This window comes from Spermophilus citellus (genome assembly GCF_964194105.1).
Source record: "Spermophilus citellus genome assembly, chromosome: 4".
Classification (NCBI taxonomy): domain Eukaryota; kingdom Metazoa; phylum Chordata; class Mammalia; order Rodentia; family Sciuridae; genus Spermophilus; species Spermophilus citellus.
The window spans coordinates 37775454-37800535 of NC_138185.1; positions in this window are offsets into that span (position 1 = coordinate 37775454).

A 25082-nucleotide genomic window follows, 5' to 3' on the forward strand; every position below is an offset into this window, starting at 1 on the left:
ATATGAAAACAATAACAAAAACTAAACCACATTGAAAGCCTCTATTCACATCACATGTGATCATGTTCTGGGGACAAAGCAACCACATGGCCATGTTCAAAGTCAAGGGGGTAGAGAAAAGTAATCTACCTTCTCAGAAGCTCTGTACTATGCTGAAGGAATGGAAAAATTAGAATAATTTTCTCTTCTAAACTACTGCTGCTCCCCTGGTAAACTGTGGAATAAGTAGTAATAGGAAATTTGACACACAGAATTGATAACTCATCCATCCAACATACAGTCTTGCTTTCTCCCTAATTGCTTCATATGCCTTCTCCTGTCTTCAGATTTGCCAATTTTCTTGAAGCCTTATCCCTATTGCGGGATCCCTTCCCTCCTCAGATGAGTCAGGAAGGTTAGGGGGTGCTAGGGTGAGAGGAATGCCCTTCTTTGGGTAAGATGAAACTTTGTCAGGCTTTTACCCTGGATCATGGGTCTTCATGTTTCTAGGAGTTTTTTTTTCAAAATGATTACTGTCTTCTCAATGTGAGACAAGATAGGCCTTAGGCTCTCAATATGGGAACCTAGTGGGGCCCCTGGAAGCAAAGCTCACAAAAGTAAGGGTCCTCACATTTCTTTCGCACTCTTATACTTCTCTACCCTCCATCACTTCGTGAAAATTAACTCTCCACAGCTTCTCCCAGTGTAGGACTCCAGAGGCTTTGCTCTAGGTAAGCAGATCCCAGCTTTTACTCTCTGGGTTTGAATGTCACTAAAGATTTCAGGAGAGAGGTTTGTTTTCCTTTGTTCTCTGAAAGATCCAAGCAAAACCATGGGGCTTCAGTTTTCCCAGATTTTTCTTGTTTAAAGAAAGAGAATGGCAATTCCCAAGCTCTTTAAACGTAGGAACCAGACCAAGTGTATTGTTTAAGCAGTAAGAGTCACAACAGAATTTGAGGCCAATGTGTTTACATCTGTTATTCGGAAGTAATCATATAGACTCATGGATAATTTCAAAATTTTCACAGGAAGGCCCCCAGTGCCCTTCATCCAGTTTAAAGAAATCTGACCAGTTCGTGAGATATCTGACCAGTTTCTTTTAGTTGTTGTTGTTGTTTGTTTTTGTGTTTGTGTGTGTGTATGTGTGTGTGTGGTGTGTGTGGTGTGTGAGAGAGAGGAAAGAATCTGAGGTATATATACTTCTGTGCCATTAGATTAATTTTTGGAAAATGAAGATAACAGCTTATATAACCACAGTGTATGTTAAATAGAAATTTGGCCATTGATATTGAATTTGATAGAAATATGAGTATTAAATCATGTTAATCACTAGACATAATTATTAATTATTGTCCATAATTAAGTAAATTATTTGGAATTCAACATTTTTTTCTTGCAGTCTTTTGTGTGAAGCTCTATGAAATTGTGTTACATATGCATATTTAAGTGACCATTACACAGTCAGGATATAAACCATTTAACCACCATAAAGAAACCCCCTCACATCTTCCACGTCATTACATCCTTCTTCTACTCCTCCAGCATCCACTGATATGTTCTTATTACTATAATTTTATTATAGTCACATTATTTCAGTTGTAGGAATATTTATACAGTGCATAAGCCTTTGAGATTGGTTTGAAAAATAGGTAGCATAATGTCTTTATGATCCATTCAAACTTTTGCAAACATTAATAGTTTATTTTAAAAAAATTTAATTGCTGATAAGTTCTTCACTGTATAGATGTACTACTGTTTGTCCATCCAATTAATAAGGTATATTTGCGTTGTTTTCACTTTTTAAATATCAGTTAAGCTACTGTGAACACTCATGTACAGATTTTGTGTAACATATATTTACTTGATTTACAATAAACATCCAGAAATAATGGTAGTTGGGTCAAGTGGTAATTGTTTTTAAAGTGACAGGAAATTACAAAACTATTTTCTAATGTGTTTATACCATTTTACTAGCAATGTATAAGAGCTCTGGAGTTCTCGTTTTCAGTTTTAGTCATTCTGATAGGATATGTAGTCGTATCTTATAGCCTTGAATTTCACTAGTGTCTAGTGAGGTTGAAAATCCTTTCATTGTTTATTTCTTATCTCCTCTTGGGTGAAATGTTCAAGTTTCTATCCACTTTCCAATTGGATTATTTGTTTTCTTATTGTTGAGTTTAAAAGAGTCTTAATAAATTCTAGATCCAAATCCTTTGTCACTTATGTAGTTTGCATAATTTCTTCCAAGTCTATGCCTTGTCTTTTTATCGTCTTAGTAGGGTATTTTGCAAAACAAAAGGTTTTAATTTCACTGAACTTTAATTTACTGATATTTAAAAACAGATCACACTTTCAGGGACATCTCTGAAAACTCATCATCTATTTTAATAGATTTAAAAATAAGTTAGAAAAAATAAAATTATAATAACAGCCATCTTTTGAAAGGTGAATGAACATACAGTACTAATATGTAAGTATATATGGCAATAATGACCGTATATATCATATATACATAGATATGTAGCCACAAAACAAAATTACCCCATAAATCATGAGTGAAGATTCAATTGTAGAAGATATTCAAGTATTTGCACAGCTTTATGATAATAAATTTATAAAATTGAATGTAACAGATGATTTTTGAGACAATTAAATAGTACAATAGTCATGTGGAAAATGCAGGAACTAAATACCTATCCTGAAGAAAAATGATTCTTGGTATAATTATTAATATTTCAAACATCAAAAAAAAATAAGCAACAAACAAAAACAAAGCACAGGTGTCTATACCTTATACTGTTTTAAAATAAAGAAAGAACAGAAGTTGCCCACTGAACTACAGAAAAAAATGCTGTAATTTTTTATATCACTTCATGAAAACATAGCAGATGAAGGAAAAAAAGAACTGACCTATTTAAAGTGTGAAATATAGATCTAGACAATATCATCTACATAGTGATCACAGGAGGTTAATGCTCCAAATGAAGAAAGTTTAAATTTTTAGAAATCTATTAATAGATTAATTTTACTACTGAGTCAAAGAAAAAAACTAGAAAATTATAAATATTTAAATATATTACAAATGGCATATAATAAAATTCAAACTATATCTAAGGTATATAATTGTTTTAATATGTTATAATTAAATAAAATTCATTAAAATGAAGTTTCCATATATGTGGATTATAATAAATATATTTCTCTGTGTGGTGTGTATATATATATGTGTGTATGTATATATATTTATATATATTTATAGCACATAATAGTAACCATCATCATGATTAATATTGAAACACCAAGCACTTTTCCATTTAAACTAGGAACAAAAGAAGGACTATTGCAATCATCACTATTGTTCATAATTGTCCTGAAAATATAAGAGATATAAATAACAGAAATATGAAGGAAATAATTATAATTATTTGCAAATTATGTGATTACACATTTGAGATCTCTTAAGAAAAGCAACAACCATTTGAATTAGTGAAAGAATTCATTAGAACAGGCAATCTCAAAATAAATAATCAAGTGTAGCTTTATTATATAATAGTACCACTTTAGGACTATAATAGAGAAAATGATTGCATTCACAATCATGTTATAAATACTAATATTAATATTTTAAAACTATAAAACATTAAAGAACAAACATCACAATAATTTGACAAGTATTGTATAAAAAATATAAGCCCTATACAAGGACTTGGAAGAAGATCTGAATAAATAACTACATCAGACTAGATTTTGTAATACTGTAGATAATACATTTTTTCTAAAAATTAACCAAAATGATTAAATATGCAAAGCAAATTTCATTATAAATTTGTTTTTCTTTTTTGTTAAGAAACGATAATTATTTTAATGTTTATCTGAAAAAATAGCTATGCAAAGGTAACTGAAAAAACTATGATAATCAAGGGAATGTAACAAATTTAGTCTATCAAATTCTGAAACATATTAGGCAGTATCACAGAAAATGGTGGAATAATAAACTCCAGGAATCAATATCTCCACCCAAGAACTCGCAAGAACTATTGGAGTCCATTGTTTTGAAATTATGGAATCCAGAGGAGACATATAATTTCCTCTCCCCTCGCTCTACCCACCCCACCCCACCATTGGATTCAGGCACTCAAGAAAAATCAAGTTAGGTCACTAGCTGAAGTAAACAGAATACCTGTCTGAATTTTCTTTGAGTTCCTCTTTTAGTCTCTTCTACAGATGTCACCTGGGAAGCTACTTTAACTCAATGGGTTTAAAACAGTGAACAACATCTTTCCTGGTCTCTCAGTGACCCACTGGTCTTGTTTGCTATCCTGGCACCAGCAAGCTGTACAGGGAATGAGGTTTGGTGACCCCATGGTTGTACGCCACAGGGCTAGAAATTTGGGGATGGTACCTGCTATATAAGACACTGAAATTAACTGAAATCACCAGCTTCTTTCTTCATCAAACACTTCTTTGGATAGTACAAGCATTTGACTAGACTCCAGAGTTTCAAAATATTGAGTTCTTAAAGGTTCAATAGTTAAACTCATCAATTAAAAGAGAGATTATAGAATAGATCTAAAAAACTGCATACACAAATATGCACTGCTTACAAGGGAATTATGTTAGATGCAAAGACACAAATAACCAAATCCAAAACAAACAGAAGAAAGAAACAACAAACATTAGAGCATGGATAAACAGAGGAGAGAAAAACAATAGAAAGGATCTGCAAAACTAAAACAGTTTACAAAGATCAACAAAAGAGTCAAACTTTTAGTTAAACTGACTAATAACGAAGAGAGAAGACTCAAGTTAATAAAATCAGAAGTAAATGCAGGAACATTACTATCAATCTTAGAGAAATTTAAGACTATGAGAGAATACTATGTACCATTGTACACCAACAAATGAGATAACCTAGATGAAATAAATGAAATTCTAAAACCAAAACACTATCAGCAATGAAAGATAAAATAGAGAAACTGGACTTCATAAACATTAAAACTTCTGTGCATTGAAGAACATTATCCATAATGTGAAAGAAAACATCCAGAGCAGAGACAAATATTTCCAAATTATATATCTGGCTTAATTTAATATTCAGACTATATAAAAAAAACCCTGTGAAACTCAATAACAGGGACACAGACAACATAATTTAAAAATGGAAAATTGACTTGACTAGACACCTCCCCAAAATATATACAAATGGCCCATGAGCACATGAAGAGTTATTCAAATTAAGTGGTCATTAAGGAAACACAAACGAAAAGTCATGGACTACCACTTCATACTCACTAGAATACCAATAATAGTAGTGATGAAAATGGAAAAGAGCAAGTATTGGTGAGAATATAGGGATATAGGAATCCTCATACATTAGTGGGAATGTGTAATGATACAATTGTTGTGAAAGTTTAATGGTTTCTCATAAAGGTAACAAAATTGTCATATAACCCACACTTTCTACACCTAGCTATATTCCCATGGTAAATGAAACATTTGTCCACATAGAAACTTGTCCATGAACATTAATATTACAGTACCATAATTAATGGTAGCCAAAATGTAGAAAGGGCCTAAAGATCCATCAGAGGATGAGTGGATAAATAAATTGCAGTATAAACATGCAAGAAATATTATTCATCCATAAAATTAAATGAAGCACTAGTCTATGTTGCAGCGAGGATGAATTTTGGAACCATTTCATATGAAATTTTTAAGCCAGATGTAAAAAGTGTCACATATTGTCTGATTTCTTTTAAATGAAACATCCAGGAGAGGGAAATTCAAAATTATAGAAAATTAATTTTTATTGCTGGGGAAAGGAAGAATGGAGTCTGGTTTCAAAGTGAGAGAGTATTTTCTTTGATGTTGAGAGCAGTGGCATGTTCTAGTTTTACATTTCTTCCTTTTAAGAGTGCCTTAAGAGTAAGATATCACACACACTTTTAGAATTGGATTGAACCAAGGCCAAAACTGGGCCACAGGTACCTTGTTTCTAACTCCCTTGAAATTTACGTTGGTTATCTTTCATGAGTATATACTCAACTACTATGCTGAATTTGAATATATATATATATTAAAACTAACAGATTAATTAAAGAAACATACAGGGAGTGCCTATTTTGTAGTGGTCACGAGAGCTAGGAGCTGAGAGGATAAGGGCCAAGGGCCAAGTGCTATGTCAAGGTTAATATATGATAAGTACCTTTACGCTTTGCACTAGGATCCTGCCATACTAGCTTCCCTCACTTACAAATCTCTCCTGGAATCACCATCCAACAAGAGCTTTATACACAAGTCCTCATTTCCGGTACTGGTGATACTGATTCAAGATTCCATGTATTATATATCCCTAAACTCTTTGCTGTTCCCTATTCTCCTGTTAGATGGGCTTGGAACAGGAAATCCTCATGTCTCAGAGAGGATAAAGGCATTTTCTTGCCTTGTGTATCTGAAAAGTGGTCAGTGTGAGATGAAAATGCAAAGATGTCTAGATGTTAGGTTCAGGCCTCATTCCATCAGACAACACTGTTCCCACTCCTGCTTCAATTAAAACCATTGCAAAATGCCTAGGCAACTGTCTAGGTTTAAAATTGGCCCCCAGGTCCCATTTCCTTCATTCCAGGGCCCTGGTAAAACATATGGTCCTTTTTAAATGCAAAGTCATGATGATTCTCTGTGATCTGGTGCTCATAAAATCATTATTTTTCTTCCTTTCCTCTCAAGTGCACAGTCCAAATACCTGAAACTTTCCTGTTTAAAAAAACAACTGAACAAATACATGAGATTTTTCTTTAAAATTTTTAGAAGAACTTGCCTAAATTTACATCCAAATTCCTAGTAAGCAGTTGTGACCCACTTCCATTCAAGTGCCTGTTCTTGTTTCAAGGGCAACTACAGGAAGAAGTCACTGCGTTTATCCCTCACATATCCCCAGCCAAGCTCCTTAGAGGACAATACACCTGCTCACTGAGTGCCCTTGCAATGTTCCTGGTTACACAAGAAAGGTCCTGGGATACAAGGCTGTCCATGCTTTTATATCAGAACATGGAAAAACTATTTCCAACCTGGCTCCTTTGCTAGACACTTCATGTGTATCCTCAGCTCAGCCACAGACTCCAGCATTTCTCAAGATGCAAAGATAAAGCCATGCAAAGTCTTATCTAATAGGATGGTCTTCTGAACAAAGTGAGGATACAGCTGTGTATTCACTGTGCTCATCACAGTTAAGCTCTTGCCATATCCCACTCCCCTACAAATACTCATTCTTCCATGTAAGATGACATGCCCTTTCAGAGTGGTGCCTCTTAGAGAATTCATAAAGAAAAACTAAAATGGGCAAAGATAGACAGATGTCAGTCAAGAGAGTGGTCATGTTTGCTTGTTTTTTAAAAAACATACTTTATCTCCATGAAGACAGAGAAGACAAAGAACAAATAGACTTCGTTCTGATTCCCCCAGAGCAACCCAAGTGTAGCTATAGCTTTGATTAGAAAATTAGGTTTACAACTTTATGTAAATGAATAAAAAGAAAAAAAAGACATTTCCTCTTCCTTCTTCTTTCTTTTTCTCTTCTTCCTGTATTCTTCTTTCATCTAAAGGTCACAGGTAACCCTTTCTTTCTTTGTGACTAGGTCCCACTTACTTCTATTTGTCAAGGGTCTTATGAGGAGGGTATTGTGGGTAAGCCAAGCCTGCTCCCTTGTACCTGATGGTCTTTGCAATAGTGGGATGATTTCTGACTGGGTGTTTATACCTCCAGGTTCATTTCTGTTAAGCCAGCTTTCTCATCTCCTTCAAGCTCTTGCTCAAACTGTACCTGTATGATGAAGCTTACACTCTCCTTTTTAAATCCTGCCCATCTGCTTCCCTCTGGTATTTAGTTCCTCTTTATTATATTCTCTTTGGCATTTATCGCTTTCTATGCTATGTAAATTATTTACTTTGTCAATGATTGATGGTTTGTTTTGCCCACAACAGGACAAAAGCTCCTTAGAGACAAGCTCTCTGTTCCTTTTGCTATCTGTAGTTGATGTCAATGAATGCCATCCTGATGCCCTGCCACTGCCCCTGCCTTCAGAACAAAAGCAGTCGTTCCCCATTTCCTGGGAAGCTGATAGCTCAAAAGGTTTCTGGGAATTGCGCTCTGCTGAAGAGCTTCATTTTGCCCAGTGTCATGCCCTTCCTCAGGGATAACCCATACCCAATGACTACTGAATGCAAACAGGCAAAGTTGACTTCATTACCTCAATTTGGAACAACCCTGAAGGGTACCCATGTTCTATAACTCCATGGCAGGTGGGCTGAGACTACTGTTGTAATTGCTTCTCTCTGGACCAGCTTCTCTTCCCAGGCTTATTTCCTTCACCTTCTCAGGTGCTTCTTGGATATAAATCCCAAGAACATTCCCTTAAAGCTTCCAGCTCTGCTAATCTCTAACTCAGAGTTTATTTCCCAGGGAAGTCAATCTGGAATATTTAATGATGTATCCCAAGAATCTACCACAGTGTCTAGCAGTTCAAAGTTCCTTAATAAATATTGAATACACAAATTAATGAATGTAAAAAACCAGCACTTTCTATGAAACATCAATGTGGACAACCAAATATTTACATATATCCATTTATAAGTCAGAACTTTCATGCTGTAGTATTTCTCATTTATCCACCCATGACATTTATTAGGCATCTACTATGTATTGATAGATGATACATTGGTAAACTAAAGGAACAAAATTCCTTCCCCATAAATCTTCAAATTCCATGCTGGAGTCAAAAAATATGCAAACAAAAATGCACATTAATAATGATGAGCCACAAGGAAAAAGAAAGTATTATAAAAGGAGATAGGAGGCTGAAATGAAGAAAAGTGGACAGTGACCGGAGAGTAGTATGCATTTGAAGCAATCAACAGTCAGTGGTTAGATCATGCAGGCCTTGTTGAGAATTTATAATTTTATCCTAAATGTGATGAGGTGACATTAAAGGGTTTTAGGAAGATGGCATGACCAAACTTATGTTTTCCAAAGAAACCCATTCTCTAATTGCTCCCGGAAGTTTTAGACATTTACCAACCTCCTGTCAAGTTGTTCTGTGCATGTACAGTTGATGTTCAGGGAAACCTACAGGATGCTGCTATCCAAGGGTGCCACTATTCATTCAGTATATTTGAGTGTCACAGAACACTTTTATATACTTAATTTTAAACCACAATCGGATTTTATTTACACATTTCAGGAACCCACCATTTGTCAGGGAATGGACCTTCTTTAACCTTCTTAATCTTAAAGACCATGGTCTTAATCTAGAGACCATGGTCTCCTTTTACAGATGAGAACACTGGGAGTCACAGAAGTTACATGACTTTCCCATGTTTGCACAGCGAGTAAGAGACAGAGATGCTATTGAACTCAAATCCTCTTATTTTCTATCTTGTATTTTTTATACAATGCTTATCCACATGTATTTGCTCTCCTTTTTTTTTATGGTCTGGGTCAGGGAAGTAATTACTAAGAGAAATGACCATTCACTGTGCATAGGTTAGGCCACTTAGATGCAGCATTTGACTTGGCCCCCAAACAGTCTTATGAGTAAGTATGATGGTCTGCAGTTTGAAGATGAAGACATTACAGTATAACACCTTGTAGTCATCCTGTGGTACATCGACTGGCATCCTCAGCACCACCTGGGAGCTTGTTAAAAATGAAGAATCTGCAGTCTCTGCCTATGAAACCAAGATGATAATAGCTTTGTTATATATTTATTGTCTTTCTTCCTTTCATTGTTCATATGACTGGACGAACCATTCATGTTCTCTTTATAAATGAAGACGGTGATTTAGTGGATCTGCTAACATTCCATTAGCCACAGGATAAGCTTCACATTGATGCCCAGATACATGCTCTGTCCAAAGAGCAAAAGAGAGGGTTAACCAAACTAAATTGTTGACTCAACTATCATAGAGGTTATTTGAATCCTGGTCATTTTATTCAAGTTACTCTTATTATCAAATGGTATGTGTCAAATTTTTTTTTTTTGCCATTGTTTTCTGGAATCTACTACTAAATTTAACTAATTGTCAAATGATTGTTTTAAAGCATATACAATACTCTCTGGGGAAGGAATTCAGGAAAACATAATTTTCTGTGTTGTCTCTCCCCAGGCAGGCCTTATTCCTTATAGAATGGTACCTCAGACAGCTGCCTAGATGAACCTCCCATTCATCCAACTCTGTTCCTATTCTAAAAGAAGATTAAAAGCTCGTCTCCTATAGATGAATGATTTGGCATTAAATCAGTGAAGACTCCTACCTACCCTTTCATCTATGAGGTATGTTAACCTTATGAAAATATATTAGGCTCCAACCTTATCCCAATCAAGAAATGGAATATTAATAGGATGATGGAACCTCCCTCTCAAACTCCTTTCCCATCACTATGCCTCAGAGTACATCCACTACCCCAACTTTAGCCAACATGTTAATTTTTTTTGTTTCTCTGCTCTGGATATATGGAGTCATTCAGTATGTTCTTGTATGTCTTGTTTCTTTCACTTACCACTATGTGAGATTTACCCATATTTTTGCATATAGTTGTAGATTATTACTTCTCATTCTATGTAACATTTATGTACTTATGAATTCTGTACAGAGAAGAACAATTTGGAAGCTCCAAGCTTTTAGCTATTAGGAATGATTCTGCTATAAACATTCTACTATATATATTCTGTTTAACTTACACATGCAAGTCTTTTGGGTACACAGCTATGAGTAGAAGCATGGTGTCATAGGATTTATGTATATTCAGCTTCAGTTGATACTTTCAGCTTCTATTTAACAGGGTCTATTTTAGGGTAGACTAGACTTACTCCTTGATATGTGTGATTTTGACTGGCCATTTAAAATTCAATAAACCCAAATGAGTTTAAGCTATTTCTGGACCTAAGCTATTCTTTGGTTGGAATTAGGCAATTCTGAAGATGCACTAACTTCTTTATGATCCTGGGTCTCTATGCGGTTTATTACTCATAGATTTGTAAAAGATGAGGATCTTTGCCACCAAAACTGTCATAGACAGGGAAAATAGTCTAACACATCATCACTCAACATTCTCCTGGGATGGTGAATTTGGAAAATTGCTATCTTTTTAGGGTTCCAGTTTCTCTTCATAGAGAGTCAGGCCTCATAGCTCAAAGGCTATACTAATGACATTAGTGCTCTGTGAGGGCAGGAGATGGTATTGTCTCTCTCCAGATTTTTGCATATCTGCCTCTCTGTGGAGAGAGACAGAGTGTTAGAAAGTAGAATTTGAGGGAGGACAGACTCTTTGGAAGTAAGAGATAGAATGAAAGGCACTACTACTTCTACCGAATACCATATCTCATTATCTCTCATAGCTCTAAGAGCTTTATTGCTCAGTGTCTGCTGATCAGTCACAACTGACAGATTTATCCAAGAGCCTCCAGACTAGCCGGAATAAATGTTGAAGTGGTCACCATACTCCAAAGGACATATCAGATAGATGTAAGTGATCCATGGGAGCAGAAGACAAAATGTGCAGAGGAAAACTTTCTCACAGCACCTTAGTTAATAGCAGCAGGTTGAGACTTTCTATTCTGTCTGCTGTATGACTGTCCTTGGATAAGTATAAATATCAGTTGGAAAACTTTCTTCGCAGAGTTTCCACTTTGGTAGAGAAGACATAAAAATATTTTAGGAAACAGGACATGATTCAAATACAAATAATGATACAAACTGGCTCCTAAGAGTACAAGTAAGACAGGGAACACTTTTAACTGTATAAATGGTCTCAATGAATTTGTTAATGAGATAGCCAAATGGAACAATTATGCAATACATATAATATGGTTAAAATGTGCATCTAAATAATATTTAGTTATGCTTTTTAATAAAGTTTTTATCTTAGTAAAAAATAGACTAAAAGTAGTATTAAAAACCCTGGAAGAAATCAGATGCATGCTCCAGTGAAGAAATTGAAGAAAGTTAAAGGAATGTGTTTACAGGAAGGGTTAAGGGAAACTGGCAGGAATCAAGAAGCCACTGCAGTTAGCAGGAATCAAGGGCTCTGTATCAATCCTAGGGTGAAAAGGCTTGGGAGAAGAAACAACAACTAGCAACCAGGAGAGCTGTGTTTGTAGGTGGGGAATCAGCCAACTTGTAGCCACCTGACAGAGGGAGCCAAGCCTTACTTTCCATCACTCCAGTCTCCTATTGGTGTCCACCACTGGATGAATCAACTAGAAAATGGGAGGCAAAGGAGCTGTTGATGCAGTCTTCTAAGATAAGCTCCTTTTGCTCCCAGGTGGAAAAGAACTCTAAGGACATCATATGGACAGTTAATTTTTCTCAATAAATGAAGCAAAACTCTATTTTTTGATTATTTTTTTAAATGCATACCTATTTTACTGTTATTTAATGTCCATTCAACACATCTGGATCATTATGCATTCTTTAATTAGGGTCTAAATTTGTAAACTCCTTTTCCCAGTGATGAATATCAGAAGTTCTTTTCTTTTTTTTCCCCCTCCTCAGCTGGCTTTATCTGGCTGAAAGATTTATTTTTTTAAGCAAATGTTAGAGGGTTATGTAAAAACTTTGAAAAAAATATCAACAATCAGCTTCAAAAGGTGAACACAAAATTTCCTGAGGCATCTATAATTATATTAGAATTTTACAGAGAAGATATTATCTTCTAACTCCAAGCCTATATTTAGGTGCTACAATACCTGGTTGCATCCTGTTTAGTCTCCTTGACTATTGATTTAGGAATTCACATAACTATTTATTCCCTGCTCAACAGAAAAAATTGCTTACCATAGCAACTCCTGCATTAGCATTCAACTTCCTAGTTACAGAGCACCTTGCTAAGGAGGAGGAACATCAACAGGCAAAGTGAACCCAATTTTTTAATACAATTTTAAGGGGGAAGGGTATTATATTAAAATTTGTAACATTGAAGACATCCCAAGCTAGAAGCTTGCAATTGTCTAAGGTTTCTTTGCAATTAATCTACATACTTTTCTAATTCTGAGCATTTTGTTCCTATTGCATTTTTATAAGCCAAGATGGGTGGGAAATGATAAAATATTATGTGTAACCTACAAGGAGGCTTGCTGCTCTCCAAGAGGAGTTTCAATGTCAGCTTTGCTTCAGAATAATGTTTCTTTCTTCCTTTAGAAAAAGCCAAACTCCTGGTCCTGCCACTCAAACTCTCAAAGTGAAAATATTTGGTCTAATTTTCAAGTGTACTTCCCTGATGTCAATCAAGTGTCTGAAACGTTAGTGATTGTTTTTACCACATACTGTGAAGTGAGGTAGCATTTTAATTAGGGAAGAAAAAAAGAAATTGACTTGTGTTAAAAAATGATAGTCAAAGCTTTTGGGGACTGAACTAACAGAGACTTGGAAGTTATGATTTCTATGTCATTAATCAGATCCTCTCTGAACCCTAGTTTGGAATTCCACTGATTAAAAGGAGCTGATTTGGCAGAGCTTGATAAAGCTGCTCTCAGATAAAGGTGGTAAGGTTGGAGGTGTTAGTGGCTTGAAGTCCTGCTCTAGTTCAAGGGAAAGTTTTATCTAAAGGAAGATAATGGTTGAAAGGAAAAAATAAAAATCCTGGGCTCAGTGACTTCAGGTGAACTGTTGGATAATAGAGGTCAAAAGAGGTGATCAAGATGTTATATCTAGGAAAGAATCCTGGGGAAAAAGAGACTAAAGAATGGAATTGAACTTTCTGTCCAGGAGAAAGCTCCTCTATCTGCTTTGTGTCCAGAGCTTTGCCTGGATTCCAAGAGGCAGGCTAGAAGCTTGAATGAGAACACCATTCCTGATTGAAGCTGGAGCAATAAGTAAGGTTTCCCACATATATTTTTATCCTGGGCACTTATTCCCCTGGAAATGTTATGGGCTTTGCTTTCAAATTAAGCTTCACTTCTCCAGCCTTGATCAAAAATGAGAATCTAGGGGCTTGACAGACATATTGCCATTAATTTTCATGAAGACTTAACCTAGCAACGAAGGGCCTCGCTTTCCATGGAGACCTCAGCATAGATGTGTACTGTCTGTGAAATAATCAGAAAGGTTCATACAGATGGAAAAGTGGAATGAGGAATCAGCTTACAAATCGATTTTACCCGATCTTTGACAGTTATCTTGGCTTCACAGCATCAAATGACAGATGATGGACAGCTAATGGGTAATTAGACTATTAACACTGTCAATATTTTCAGTTGTTACCATTGTTATAAGATCCCTTCTTATCAGCTTGGTACCCGAACTTTGGCAAATATCAGTATACCAGGTGATCTGGAAAACTCATCAGCTCCATCCACTGCTATGATCTGGTTCTGGGTAGGACCTGAGAATCTGTCTTTCTAACAAGTGCTTAATTAGGTATTGCCATTGTGTTGACTGGGACGCCACAGTTTCAGTAGCACCAAGACTCCTCAGGCTGCAAAGAAGTCTGTGTTTCCACAAGAGAACTCCATGTGAAACTGATGATCACCAAAAACTGAGAAGAACTGTTTTAAACCTCTGGTTCTTAGTCTTAGTGTGACCCTGGACCTACTGGAGGAGGTACATAAAGACTGTTGATGGCTGGGTCTCACCAATCTGTTCTGATTGAAACTGAAGTGGAAAGCAGCCTTCCAGGGCGATTATTAGAAGTTCCCCCAGGGGACTCTTCTGTGCAGCCACAGTTGAAAACCATTTCCTACACCATACCTTCCTTTCCAAGCTGAGAGTCAAGACTACCTGCCATTTTTCCTTTTCACTACGCTGCTATGTAAAAGAGCTGGCTAAATTCTAGCATGTGAAAGGAAATTAGCTTTCCCAGCCTTGTGTGAAGTCAATCCCAGTTTACCTTAGGTACTGTAGGGAGTGTGAGTAATGAAGGACTCAATTCAAAAGCGCAGGAAGTGAGTCAGCCGGAAGAGGTAGAAATTTGGGCAAAAGAGCAAGTTCTATAAATCTGTAGAAGTGAAACCCATTTAGTTATCTCTGAAGGGCCAAATGTGCTATTTAAAATGCTCCAATAGAGCATTCAGTTTCACAGCTGTCTGTAGCTTTAAGGCCAAATTCTCATTCCCTAAAGTTAGGAAACAGAAGTAGGAGCACTACCAAAAGCCACACAGACTACTGAGATTTTAATTAAGCCCCAAAGACTTTAAGGACCCCTGTCCAGTATTCCTAAATGTACTATTCTTTGCCAAGTGATGCAAATAGATTTCTCTTGACCTTCCCTGTACTTGACCCAGATCTCTTAAGTCTGTATATTGTTAACATAAAAGGATGCCCACATTTTAAATTTCAGATAATAAATTTCTCCAATACAAAGCCATGTCCTTTTGTTATTTTCTCCAAGATCTTGATGTTTTTAAAAAAGTCTTTTTATGGAAATGTGTTAAAGAAAAAGTAAGCTAGATTCCTTCCTCTGGGAAATCCAACTAGAATTTTAAGCAGGAAATGTGGTTATTATGCCAAGTCAGAGCACTGGATGGAGAACCCAAAACATAGGATCTTCATGCCAGTTTTGTGCCTTATTTTATGACTTTGACAAAGTCTTTTTTAAAAGTCTTCTGAGCCTCATTTTCTTTTTATGTAAAATGACAATGATGTCTCATGTTCCCTTTTGACTTTAATAATGTAAAAGGGACTTGGAAGGACATGGGGATCTGAAAAAAATCCTGTGAGATTGCTGTCAACTGCAAATCTATTGTTTTAGTTTTCAAACTTTCAACCACAACACTAAAGTGGGTCTTTGACTCTGCAGTGATACAGCTTCAATCCTGTCTCCGCCCTCCTCTCTCTCCTGCTGTGTAATGGCTGTTGTTTTTCACTGATATGATTTAAGAGACTGGAAAAAGCAAGCTGTAGTCTCCAACCCATTCCTCTTAGGGTGATAGAAAATAAACTATTTTTCCTATGATCTGCTTCCAAATCACTCTCACCAGCTGTGAATATTCCCTTTACAGAAAGTTATCAGTTGACGCTTTTTCCTACAGTTGCTTGGTAATCAGCCATATTTTTGAAATGAGATTCCACTTATTTCATTGGTTCTAGGAAAATGTAGGCTATTTCAATATCCACCCATTTTTGCTTCTCCCTAATGGAACCAAGAGGAGGAAAGGGCATCTCTAACTTGGTAGTAAATTGCAAAACACTCCAAAGACTCTTGTTGGTCCCCCTAAATTAGTGTTAAGACTTGTTCTTCTCTTTTAAACTGCCCATATTGTAGTATGAATTACTAATTGCCATCCTGAGATCAAATGTACATTCTATTTAGTGACAAAGAATATTAATGCATATTTGCATGCTACAAATGAGAAACTTTTCATTGAAATCCTAACCTAAGTCACATAGACAAATCAAAAATATCGTTGTGTTATGTCTGACATGTGTGTATTGTTTTGTACACCCCAAGACACACTCAGGGAATTAGCAAAGATTTAGTGTACCCTGCAGTCTCTTAAAAAGAAATTAGCAAAAATGATGGGGAGAATATAAATGTGAATTTGAATTTGGCTTTCACCTGTTTTATTTCTAACTGGGTAGTTTTAGGAGATTTCAGAGCAGTCAGACTTTCACTGAGAAATGTAGTCACTTGTGACAAGATGCAGCCTACTGGCAGGAACAGCAAGCGCAAGTTGCCTGACTTTCCTGCGTGGAAGTCAATTCCAGATTTCATTCTCCAAAGACTTTAACAGCAACAAAGTAAAAAATATGACTTCCTTTCAGTGTGTGCTTAGGACATTTTCCCTTTGATGCGATCGTAAGAGGTGAACTGTGGCAGGCTGGCTTCTGGTTTTTTTTCTTTTTTCTTTTTATTTTTTATTGGTTGTTCACAACATTACAAAGCTCTTGACATATCATATTTCATACATTAGATTCAACTGGGTTATGAACCTCCAATTTTACCCCAAATGCAGATTGCAGAATCACGTCGGTTACACATCCACAATTTTACATAATGCCCTATTAGTAATTGTTGTATTCTGCTACCTTTCCTATCCCCTACTATTATTGAGATTTGGTTTGTTCCTCCAGTCATATTTGTTTATTTATGTTACTAAACCTGATTAGTTTTCCTCTTTGATTACTTTCCCCCCTTTACTGTCCTATCTCCCACTGATGGTTTTCAATGTTATTTTCAGTTTCCTCTTCCTGTAACGTTTTGCCAAGGATTTTTTGAAGAGATGGTTTTCTAGCTGCAAATTCTTTTAACTTTTGTTTATCATGAAAGGTTTTAATTTCATCTTCCATCCTGAAGCTTAATTTCACCGGATACACGATTCTTGGTTGGAGCCCATTTTCTTTCAGTGTTTGAAAAATGTTATTCCAGGATCTTCTAGCTTTCAGAGTCTGTGTTGAGAGATCAGCTGTTATCCTGATTGGTTTGCCCCTAAATGTAATCTGCTTTCTTTCTCTTGTAGCTTTTAAAATTCTCTCCTTATTCTGTATGTTGGTCATCTTCATTATAATGTGTCTAGGTGTGGATCTGTTATAATTTTGCACTTTCGGCGTCCTGTAGGCTTCCAGGATATGGGATTCTGTTTCATTCTTCAAGTCTGGGAAGTTTTCTCGTATTATTTCATTGAATAGATTGTTTATTCCTTTGGTTTGGAGCTCTGTGCCTTCCTGTATCCCAATGACTCTTAAGTTTGGTCTTTTAATGTTATCCCATAATTCTTGAATGTTCTGTTCATGGTTTCTTAGCAGTCTTGCTGAGCTGTCTATGTTCTTTTCAAGTTGAAATACTTTGTCTTCATTGTCTGATGTTCTGTCTTCTAAGTGATCTATTCTGCTGGTAGTATTGTCAATTGAGGTTTTAAGTTGGTTTATTGCTTCCTGCATTTCTAGGATTTCTATTTGTTTGTTTTTTATTACTTCTAACTCCCTGTGAAATTGATCTTTTACTTCCTGGATTTGTTTCTGTAGTTCCTTGTCAGTGTGATCTTTCATTGTCTGATTTTGCTGTCTCATGTCTTCCTTGAGACTCCAGATCATCTGAAGCATGTATATCCTGAACTCTTTATCTGACATTCCATCTGTTGCAGCTATTACCTCTTCTAGAGTTGAGTTGACCTGCATTGCTTGTGGTCCTTTCTTTCCTTGTCTTTTCATATTGCTTGCGTTTCTTTCTGCTTGGTGAAACTGTTGTGTTTTTGAAATTTTCCCCCTATTTATTTATATTACTCTTGTATAGTTGGGAGATCTCTCTTGTAGGGCGGGTAGTGGCTGTGCTCCTCCTCTAATTAGGGTGATCTATCTACCACGCTGGTTGGTCGTAGGTCTGCCCACCCTGCGGGCGCGGGTGACTGCTCTACTCTGCCCCCACTCCAATTGTGGTGACGTAACTACCACGTCCTCGGATCATTGATCCTGATCCGGATGTGGGCGGCAGCTCTGCTCCACCCCTACTCCAATTGGTGTGACGTGTCTACCATGCTGGTCGGCCTCTAATCCTGTTCCACCGGTGGGTCTCAGATCTGCCTACCTTGCGGGCTTGGGCGGCACTTCTGCTCAGCCCCCACTCCCAGTGGGGGTACCAAACTGCCTCTCCAACGTGTCGCTGGGCCTTTTCCAGACACTGGCGGCGGCTCTGCTCAACCCCCACTCCAACCAGTGTGACGTGACTGCCTCGATGCTACTTGTCCACCACACGGGCAGGCTGCCAAGCCTGTCCTGCCAGTGGGACGCAGGTCTGCCTACCTTGCAGGATCAGATGGCGGCTCTTCATAGCCTCCACTCCAAATGGGGTGACTTGGCTACCACGCCGTCGGGTCGCTGGTCCTGTTCCAGGCGTGGGCGGCTACTCTCCTCGGCCCCAGCTGCAGTTGGGGTGTCGTGATACCACACCGGTGGGTCCCTTAGCCTGCTCTGGGCGCAGGTGGTAGCTCCACTCTGCCCCCCAGGCCCCCGCAGCACCCAGCAGGACCCGGACCAAGAAGCAGTCCCTGTAGGATCCCCAACCCTGGGTCAAAGCAGCTTCGGGAGCCAGAAGCCGGCCTCTCCACTCCCAGCCACGTTCTGCTAGGAGCAGGCTCCACAGAGCAACCGCCGCGGGTTCCTCAACCCCAGGCCAAAGCAGCCCCGGGAGCCCAAGCCTGGCCGCACCAAACTCTCCCTGCTCGGTGCACGCTCCGCTAGGAGCAGAGTCAAAGACGCATTCCCTGCGGGCTCCCCAGCCCCGGGCCAAAACTATTCCGGGAGTCAGAGCCGGGCTGCCCCTCAGCGCACGTTTCACTTGTAGCTGGCCTCAGCTCGCAGTCCCCGCAGGATCCCCGGCCCTGGGCTAAAGCAGCTACGGGAGCCAGAACCCAGCCTCTCCGATCCCTGCCACACTCTGCTAGGAGCAGGCTCCACAGAGCGACCCCCGCGGGTACCCCAGCCTCAGGCCCAAGCAGCCCCGGGAGCCCGAGCCTGGCCGCTCCAAACTCTCCCAGCTCGGTGTACACTCCGCCAGGGGCAGGGTAAAAGTCCCAGTCCCCGCGGGCTCCCCAGCCCCAGGCCAAAACTGTTCCGGGAGTCAGAGCCACGCCGCCCCTCAGCGCACGATCCACTTGTAACTGGCCTCAGCCCAGAGTCCCCGTAGGATCCCCCTCCCTGGGCCAAAGCAACCTGGGGAGCTAGAATCTGGCCACTCAAAGTCCGGCGCCCGCCTTGCCAGGAGAGAGCCCCAAAGAGTATTCTCCTCAGGTTCTCCAGTCCCGAGCCTGAGCGATCTGTCTGCGAGACGCAGGCATATACCAGCCTGGAATCACCTGTTCCGTAGTTGAATGAGCTGAGATCAGTAGAAAACAGGGATGATTGCATCAGCTCTCCAAGATGGCGGCTGCTGTCCTCCTCCGTGTTCCGACTGGTGTCGGGAATCGAACTGGACCGGTTCTCTCCTCTGTCTCAAAGCCGGAACTCAGCACTAAGCGCGGCCAGTGTACCGTTGGCAGGAGCCTCCAGAATCTGCTTCGCTGTAATTCCGCTCTGGTACCTCGCCGCTAACTAACTAGCGCACGCCCCAGACTCCATCCGCGGGGCGGTCCGCTGACCAGGTACTGCTACCCTCCGTGCGGAGAAATCGCCCGCGACCGAGCCCCTGCAGCCGAATCCCGCGCGCTGGAAATCTGTCCTCTAGATTCTGGAGCACCTCAATTTCACTGGAAATTCCCAACAAGGTAGCCTTCAGCCGTTTCACCTCGTCTTTCTCCCGCACAGTGATGCGGCGCACTGGGGAGCTGCACTCCCATCGCCGCCATCTTCTCAAATGTATAGTTTCTTTATTCAACTTTTGTTTGGAGGATCTGTCCAATGGTGAGAGAGGTGTGTTGAAGTCACCCATAATTATTGTGTTGTGGTCTATTTGATTCTTGAACTTGAGGAGAATTTGTTTTATGAATGTCGCAGCACCATTATTTGGTGCATAAATATTGATAATTGTTATGTCTTGTTGGTGAATGGTTCCTTTTAACAGTATATAATGTCCTTCTTTATCCCTTTTGATTAACTTAGTCTTGAAGTCGAGTTTATTCGATATGAGGATGGCCACCCCTGCTTGCTTACGAGGACCGTGTGCGTGGTATATTTTTTCCCATCCTTTCACCTTCAGCCTGTGTATGTCTTTTCCAATCAGATGTGTCTCCTGGAGGCAGCATATTGTTGGATTTGTTTTTTTAATCCATGATACCAGCCTATGTCGCTTTATTGGAGAGTTTAAGCCATTAACATTCAGAGTTACTATTGATATATGGTTTGTACTTCCATCCATGTTTGATTATTTATCCTTTTTTTAAAAAATTTAGTTTCTTTCTCCATGATTATCTTTCCCCTCACCCTCTGTCTTTACCGAGGCACTTCCTAATGATGGTTTTGGTTATTGTTTTTCATTTCTTCCTCGTGTAGTGTTTTGCTCAAAATGCTTTGCAATGCTGGTTTTCTGGCTGCAAATTCTTTTAACTTTTGTTTATCATGAAAGATTTTTATTTCCTTGTCATACCTGAAGCTTAATTTTGCTGGATACAGAATATTTTTTGGCATCCATTGTCTTTCAGTGTTTGAAATACATTGTTCCATGACCTTCTTGCTTTCAGTGTCTCTGATGAAAAATCCGTTGTTAACCTTATTGGTTTACCCCTGAATGTAATCTGTCTCCTTTCTCTTGTAGCTTTTAATATTTTCTCTTTGTTCTGTATATTGGATATCTTCATAACAATGTGTCTTGGCGTTGGTCTACTGTGATTTTGTGTGCTCGGTGTCCTGTAGGCATCTTCAATTTGTATATCTGTTTCCTTTTTTATTTCTGGAAAGTTTTCTGTAATTATTTCAATCAGCAGGTTACTCATTCCCTTGGTTTGAATCTCTGTATCTTCTTCTATCCTGATGACTCGTAAGTTTGTTTTTTTTATGTTATCCCATAACTCTTGGATGTTTTTCTCGTGATTTTTTACTAGCCTTTCTGAGTTGGCTAGACTGTTTTCAAGATGATATATTTTGTCTTCATTATCTGACGTTCTGGCTTCTACTTGCTCCACTCTGTTAGTGATACTCTCAATTGAGTTTTTAATTTGGTTTATCGTTTCCTTCATTTCTAGAATTATTGTTTGCTTATTTTTTATAATCTCTATCTCCTGATAAAGATGCTTAGCTTCTTCTTTTATCTGTTTATGTAATTCATTCTCAATGTGTTCTTTCGCTGCTTGAATTTGCTGTCTTGTATTCTCTTTAAGGTTCCATTCCATCTGTCTAAGGTGTTCCTTGAGTTCTTTATATGACCATTTTTCTGATGACTCTAGGTCCTTCTGAATATTTAGGCTGTCATGCATTGTTTGTACTCCTTTTCTTCCTTGCTTTTTGAAGCTGCTCATGTTACTTCTTGTTCTGTTTGACTGATGAGTTACTGTTTACTCCTGTAGCCGCAGGTTTCAATGAAGTTATCTCCTCCGCCGCAGTTTGATGATGTCAGTTCTCTGCCATGGTGGTATCTCTTGCAAATGGCGACAGTTTGTTTCCCTCCGTAGGATGAGAAGGGCCGACCAGTTGTTTCAGCCAGATGGATTAGTGCTGAGTCACAGCTGTTTGTCTGCGGGAAGCAGGCGAACTGGAGCTTGAATTCAGCCGATCCAGGCTCAGTGTGTCTTCTGAGAGGCCCAGACTGTTCGCCCCAGATCCACGTCAGCTCAGCATTGCCTAGTGATCCCCGGGCCGGACTCATCCAGCACTAATAGAACTTCTGTGGTACAGGGGACCACTCGCCTGCACAGATGTCACTTACTAGTGCAAAGCCTTCAGGATTGTCCTACCTCCCAAACAGAGGTGGTGGCAGAGAGGGCTGGTCCTTAAACCACTTACTCTCTCAATCACTGAAAACGTTTCGCGCCGCCGCTTGTTGCTCCGGCTGCCGCGCCATGGGGAAGTGAAAAATCTGGCTTCTGTTTTGTACCAGGAAGAGAAAATCTGGGAGAGACTTTACTTTTATTTACAGTGAACATCAACACCTTTCTGTTTGGTGTCAAAAAAGTTTCCCCTTAGAATATAAACTTATTGAAAGTGCTTTTTTAAAAATAAAAACTTTACTTCTTATTTTTTTTTTTAAAGAGAGAGTGAGAGAGAGAGGGGGACAGAGAGAGAGAGAGAGAGAGAGAGAGAGAGAATTTTTTTTAATATTTATTTTTTCTTAGTTCTCGGCGGACACAACATCTTCATTTGTATGTGGTGCTGAGGATCGAACCCGGGCCGCACGCACGTTAGGCGAGCGCGCTACCGCTTGAGCCACATCCCCAGCCCTTTACTTCTTATTCACTGGGCAAAATAATAAAAAATTCTCAGAGTTCTTGTTGACATGAGATATATTATAATCTACTAAAATTCAGGTTTGTATGAATTTTTATTTGGAACAATATTAATAGCAAAAAAATGATTCTTTGGAGTTGGAATTCATTGAAGTGAAACCAGATTTTTTTAAAAATTTGTTTTTTTTTAGATATGCATAACAGTAGATTTTGTCCCAGCCACATCAACTCTCTGGGCCTCAGTTTTCTTTTCTATGAAAACAACTATTAGTTTAGATATTCACCAAGGTCCCTACCAGCCTGGCAATTTCCCAATCAATTTTCCAGTGATAGTTTGATTTTTTCATATTTACTTTCAAACTCTAAATTCACTCACTTCTCTTCTTCACATGTTATTATCCATTTTTAATATTCTTCATATCTTGGGCTGGGGATGTGGCTCAAGCGGTAGCGCGCTCGCCTGGCATACGTGCGGCCCGGGTTTGATCCTCAGCACCACATACAAACAAAGATGTTGTGTCCGCCGAAAACTAAAAAATAAATATTTAAAAAATCTCTCTCTCTCTCTCTCTCTCTCTCTCTCTCTCTCTCTCTCTCTGTCTTTAAAAAAAAAAATATTCTTCGTATCTTGCCTATTCCTTTTACCAAAGTCCAGCACACCGTTTCCTATTTGACATTTGGGAATGTCAAATGATTGGTTTCCAGAAAAGGACTCAAAGAACACAGATAGTTGTGTTCAGGTAATGCAGACCTATCTATTCCTTTTAGCTTGTGTCTTGGTGAGTTTGTCTTATCTGGGAATTGTGCTCCCTGGAGACTACTATGGATAACTGTTTTCTAGGAGCCACTTTTAGCCCATGGCTCAGAGAGGCTTTCAATGGGAAAATAAAATCTGGTGATATGTTGGAGCTGGCTTAGTTCCTATGGCCTTGTGAGGTCAGTCGCACATCTCTGTTCAATCCCATGTTCAGCGATATCATATCAGTGGCTACCATAGGGGTATTTACATCATAAAAATCAGAAAGTACAACAAATCATAATTCTTACTGGAATTAGTTGTTAAACATTTATGAAGATTACAACTGGGTATTACACATACACATGCACACACACTCAGAATAAGTAAATGTCATTTTTCTTAGGGCAAAGAATGAGAGTGAAATGTTTCTCTTACCCAAATACCCTTCTCTAATAATTTATTCCCCAAAGTAATGTTCCCCAAGTAATATGTTCATGGATTCATTTTTTTAGAAATTTGTAAAATGGATAATTATTTCATGTAATTATTAATGGAATGTATTCTTAGAATGTATTAAAATGGATTATGAATAGAACAAAAAAATCATCCATATTTAGATAACCCAAATTATTACTCTTAGTGATCTGACTACTAGTGCCTTCCCATTAGTATAAACTTTCCTATGAATAAACCTGTGAAAATGGAATACTTTGCTTAACCATTCCTTTGTGATTTAGGTTTCTTACCAATTCTGCAATATTATAAATAACACTGCAAGGACCAACTCAATATCCATTAAATGGCAGAGAAAGACTTAAGAATGGAAAGAGAAAGTGTTCTTTTCTTTGGTCCTGAACTCCCTGATTTTTTGACAAGGCGGGGGAAAAGATGGCATGAACAGTTTAATCATGGCCAAGAAAAATTCAGCTGTCTATGTAGCAGTTTAGAGAACCTGGTGATTTATGAAAGTCCTTTAAATGCTAACTGAATGGTGTATGTGGGTGTGTTGAGATATACTGCCAGGTGGTTTTGAAAAGAGCTTTCCAGGGCTTAAATCAACCCTATCATCAGGTTAAGAGCAGATGCCAGCTATTTTTCCTTATTTCCCAATTCTAGACCTGATTGAGGACACGTGTTAGGAATATTTGTCCTGATTTATGGAAAGCCAAACAACACAAGCAGGGACAGTTTGGTGGTGACAAAGGTAGAGCTTTGTGTTGATGGGTAAGGCCAAGAGCTTCAGGGAAGAATTATTTCCCAAACCTACCTCCAGATTGCTGGGCAGGCTTGTTCCTGAACCTACCGCCCAGGCAGCAGATTGAGCCAACTAATCTGGTACGTTGTGTTCCCTGATAATTCTGCTTTCAGTATATTTGTGTATATCTCCACCTGCTCTGTTCACCCAAGTAAAGGTTCTGCTGTTGAATGGTTCTGCTGTTGAATGTTTGATTCTGATTTTAATAAATTCGACCTCTAACTAGTTTTACCTGACATGTAGTGTGCAATTGCCCACTGAAAGGCGTGGTGCTGAGGCTGCCCAGAAAGTTGAATAAGGTGGTGTCCTC